The sequence below is a fragment of the Pogoniulus pusillus genome, chromosome 3 (assembly GCF_015220805.1).
Source record: "Pogoniulus pusillus isolate bPogPus1 chromosome 3, bPogPus1.pri, whole genome shotgun sequence".
In the NCBI taxonomy this organism is placed as follows: Eukaryota; Metazoa; Chordata; class Aves; order Piciformes; family Lybiidae; genus Pogoniulus; species Pogoniulus pusillus.
Window position 1 is genome coordinate 24,425,349 of NC_087266.1, and position 5,377 is coordinate 24,430,725.

Here is a 5,377-nt window from a genome sequence, read left to right on the forward strand (position 1 = left end):
TACTGTTGACCTACAAAGCCTGCTCCTTCACTTAACATCCCAAGGAGGATCTTCTAAGTCCTTTGCTCAGACCGGCAACTCAAAGCTTGGGGGAAGGTTGTGCCTGAGTATTGTCCACAGGCAGCAGCTCTTTTCTGGGCAATGGGAAGCTCTCCAGTGCCTGCACTTTGCCTCCCTCCTTCAGTGAAACATGTAATGGAAACAAGATAATGGTCTTCAAGCATGCCTTTACATTTACTACTACAGACTAAGGAGCAAAAGCACAAGTGTCAGTATTAGAGGCATTAGGCAACCATCTGATAAATGAAAATTTCATTGTATGTGCAGCAAAGGTATTTGGCACTGCAGAGAGAGTGTCTTGTTTTGGCTCCAGCATTTTCAGCACATGCATACACAAAGAAAGGAAAAGCCATTGCAAAAGCTGCAGAAGTGGTAAATCATGAAAGGAACATTTTCTGAGGGGCAAGATGGCTGGCCAAGTGTTAAGATGCACCAGTTGACATTTAATAGTAGTCAGTCTGTGCCTGATTAGCCCATGAAAACATTCCAAATCAAATATTTGAGAGGATATACAGTAAACAAAAATGAAATTTAATATATTCACTTATTTATTATTTATTTTCCCCATATCCCTCTGCAGTTCCAAGCTCTTAGGTGCTTTAAAAGCTTACAAGTTTTACTTAAAAGAACCTAATTTCTCAGACTGTGCATCATGCAAGATTTCTTAGTTCCACTAAACCTTTTTCAAAGGAGTGGCAAATACATTTCTAGCAAGTCTTGTGTGTTTTATGCAACTTTGAATCATCTAAGATTCAGATCATGGAGAGACTGAATTTAAGGCAATTTGATGTGTGTTGTGACCTCATAAACTTTATTTTAAACACAGAGTTAACTCACAAGTTAGGTCACTTCCAGCCCCCATAACATGCTGTGATTCCGTGGTACATCCCAGACTGCTTTATGCTTATACGAATGTCATCTGCAGTTGGCTTCACCTTCTCTCTGCAGGGCTACTTGTGCCACTGTGTCGTGGTAGGGCCAAGCAGGCCCAACAGAAACAAAATACAGGTTCTGAGACTCATCCAGACACAATCCCCCTCTGCCCCCCGACCAGAGCCCAGGGAGCATGGGAGGAGGGCAAAGGACCCAGACAGCAGTAAGTCTCAGCTCAAGGGATATGTCCTCCCTTTGTGATAAGCAATAGGCAGATGTACTGGCCATGCTTTACCTCTGCTAGGCTTATGCCTTTACCTTAGGTGGTTAAGTTCTGGCTTGATAGTATTCTGTTGTGCTCGCTGCTGGGATTGCCTACCGGAAAAATTGATTCTTCTACAAAGTCACTTTGAAAACAATTTGCCTTGGCTGCTATCCAAGAGGAAGTCTACCATGCCTCAGTTTATCTGGAGCCAGCCTTGTAGCGTAGGAGAGCCACGAGTGCCCCATGAGCTGTGCTGCTGCAGCACAAAGCTGCAGCCTTGTGAGCCAATAAGCCAGTTCCAGCCTCAGCACCCACTCTGCATCCAGACCTCACCACAAACAAGCACTGAGAAAAACAGCTTGCTGTGAAGGCTGAGACTTCAGAGCCCTCCCTGCAGCGGGCTGGAGACTGAGGAGGAGGAAAAGGCACCTGCAGTCATGCTGTGGCCAGCTTGGCCATTGGGACAGCTCTGCTGTCAACCAGCACCCATGAGTGTCCAAAAGCTGTCACCAGTTAATGTACAGCAGCAGCACTGCTCTACACAGGTGAAACTCCCCTTGCCTTGTGTAATCTGGACTACCTTGCAGCCTGGAAAGATTCTAGAAACACTCAACTGTGAGCATATCTTTATAAAGTCTCTTGTGAAGGTTCTATGTGGCTAACTCCTGCCATTTGGCCACACAATCCCCTAGCAAGCAGCATTACTGCCATGAATCTTTATCCAGCTTAATGTTTTCATTTCTGGTTTTGCTTAAACTGTTTAAATTGCCTGCTTACCTGTGGCAGTAACCACAACCGTGCATCTGTACCTTGTAATTAAGTTTCTGGTGAGATTTTTAAATTACCAATTATTCATATTTTTATTAATATTCTTATGTAGTTATTAATATTCATAATTCATATCACCCTGCCATGATGGTGAGAAAGGCATGTTTTCTCCAGTCAAAACAGTGGTCCAAGCGGAAAGGCTCTCTCGCTATGGTGCATGGCAAAAAAAGATGCACTCTGGCAAAAGAGGCTGGAGATGGAGTTTCCACAGAACACCATCTTTGTAGTTTTACCTTAACTATCAACATTGTCACACCAACTTTGTTCTTCACAGTGCATCTGGGTGAAAGGTGGTGGTATGAATCTTGTTAGACCCCAACCTTTAAAACAGGAAACTCCAAGAAGCAGAGAACACCAGAACAGTGCTGCCCAGGGCGTTGTAGACACATCCTGTCCCCTTTCCAATCTTCCTGGGATGCTTAATATGGTTGACAGAGGAAAGGAAGCAATCCTACTTGCTCAAGCCAGCCTCCAAATGTGCCAAGTAAAAAAAACAACAGCCAAGAAGTTTTGAGATGTATCACAGTATTATTAGGATTGGAAGAGACCTCACAGATCATCAAGTCCAACCCTTTACCACAGAGCTCAAGGCTAGACCATGGCACCAAGTGCCACCTCCAATCCTGCCTTGAACAGCCCCAGGGACGGCGACTCCACCACCTCCCCGGGCAGCCCATTCCAGTGTCCAATGACTCTCTCAGTGAAGAACTTTCTCCTCACCTCAAGCCTAAATTTCCCCTGGCGTAGGGAAGGAGGGAAGATAATTGGACCTCATTGTATACTTCACACTGATCTCTGATAAGAAATAATTGCTTGTACTTGAACTTTTCTAGGAGCTTTGAAAGGAGTGAAGTCCAAAGAATCTCAGAACACAGCTTAGAAAAACAACCACCTCAAAAGTAGAAAAAAATACATTGAATATGGATGTAGAATCTCCCTATTAGTAATAATTCTATAGAATAAAAAGGTTGTAAAGACTTATGTAAATCTGAGAACTTCAGCATATTGTAAGAAAATCTAATTGCTTAGCAGACTGCCTAAAATATTCCATCAAAAGGATTTTTAAATCTTGTTTTAGAGTAATGAGATTCTTTTGGAGGGGGAAAAAAGATCATCAATTCAAGCCCTTGTGCAATGTTCAGTCCAGTAAAACGCAGTATGGTCACAGCATGCCTGTACCAGCCAAGATTTTAACTGGCCAGCCATGTCTTGTACTGCTGAGTTTTCTTCTGGTGTGTTTTAGCATGGAGGAAGCTGCCATCCTAAGCATCCTATGTCCCTATGATTGAAGCTGATCAAACTGGCAACACACATACACACATTTTTTATGTGTGTCTGGTAAAAAGTAAATTAGAAAGCAAGAATTACATCCTGTGGGGGGTAAATGTTACGCCAATTATTTCTGCCTTTCTTTCTCCCATCTCAAGTCAAAGCACAAGGACTGTAAGAACTGAAACAAGGCAATTAAAAGCAATCAATCAGTTATGACACCATCAGTTGCTACAAAACAGTTAATGTTCCAGAAGTCTGAAAAACCTCAGATTTGTCTGTTCTGTGCACTTTTGTGAGGTTCATTAGAGGAAAACTGGAGCAGTATCCTCTATGGTAGTAACTGAACACACAGTTCATGACTCCTGGACCAGCAAAGCTGCTTTTTGTAGAATCAGGACTAGGGGTTCTGACAGAAGTCAACTTGAAACATCTTTGCAGTTTTCCTCTGATCAGGCTAACCTTCCTGCTATGGCACTCTACTAATTTTGCAAAATACTAAGTTGGTGTCTTCTGTAGTACCAGAACCAGCATTTCAACGTCAGCAATAGTCTAAGCAATTGTTAGCCTGCTACAATAACTTGACCCTTGCTGCTATTACTCTACTGGTGCCAACACAAATACCCATCTGGGCTCCAAACCTGGCTTTGAAATAGGGTCTTTTCATTCTTTAGCTCTAGGAAAAAGACAAGGAACAAAGTACTTTTAGTGTACACAACTGTGCAGTGGATCAGCAAAGGAAAAGAACAGGCAGCTCAAAGCAGCCAGTAACAGGGATCTATCTGCATTTTGATAACCCAGTTGCTTATAGTGATGTCTAAAATCAGGCAGTACCGTGGAAAGCTGCATTACGTGCTGGAATATTGCTTCTGCCCCTGGCTGCAAGACAACTAAAACTACCAAAGGGAAGGCAAACACTTGCCATTAGTTTGCCCTAGAAAGCCCCCTTCAGTAGCTCCTGTGAGACTAATGTGTCTCCTCTCCTTTGGGTTTTGTTAGACAACATACTGCTGGAGCCACAATATTAAAAAAACACTAAACAAATAAACCCTCAACCCCCAGAGAAACCCACCAACCACCACCACCACAAAAACGAACACAAAACAATCCTTGCACTTAGTGACACTGACCTTCCAACATCTGGTTTCACCTGCTTTTATATGGAGTCTGCAGTCAAATGCATTATTAAAGAGAACATCCTTTGGAATATGCTTTCAAGAAAAATCCTTCCCTCAGTACTACTTCAGGTGCTCAATTCCCTAGTGTAAATTCACATGTAAAGCAGAGGATACAACCTCTTTTAGCATCCCCCCTTGCTCCAAAAACATAAAAATAAGCTTCAATAGACTACAGAGACTTACTTGAGAGAAACTCGTCACTTAGAAGAATTTTACCAAGGTCTAAACAAAGCCACCTGCTCAGTAGAATGGGCCAAAATCTCGTTTTACTGTTTCAGTTCAGTCTGTAGCTAAAGGCTTTAAAACAGTTTTAAAACGTTCTGAACTGCAGATCATCTCTAAACTATAAGGTTCTGTGTAGTACAAATTTTGTTCTATGCCTTAACAGCTATGAAGTTTCCAAGTTTCTTCAGATTTATACAACCTTTGGGGTGAAGAAAAAAAAGCAGCTGAGTTACTTTCAACTTCTAAGTCTTTTTCTGACCCACACATAGTTGCTGTCTACAACTACCTGAAGGGACATTGTAGCCAGGTGGGAGTTGGCCTCTTCTCCCAGGCAACCAGCAACAGAACAAGGGGACACAGTCTCAAGTTGTGCCGGAAAAAGTATCGGCTGGATGTTAGGAGGAAGTTGTTGCCAGAGAGAGTGACTGGCATTGGAATGGGCTGCCCAGGGCGGTGGTGGAGGCACTGTCCCTGGAGGTGTTCAAGAAAAGACTGGATGAGGCACTCGGTGCCATGGTCTAGATGACTGAATAGGGCTGGGGTGTAGGTTGGAGTGTATGATCTTGGAGGTGTCTTCCAACCTGGCTGATTCTATGAAACACAAAGCCAACAGGCGGTCACAAACCATGAAAATGGCCACACTTAGACCAGTGGTACTGAAAATAGCTAAACCAACAAG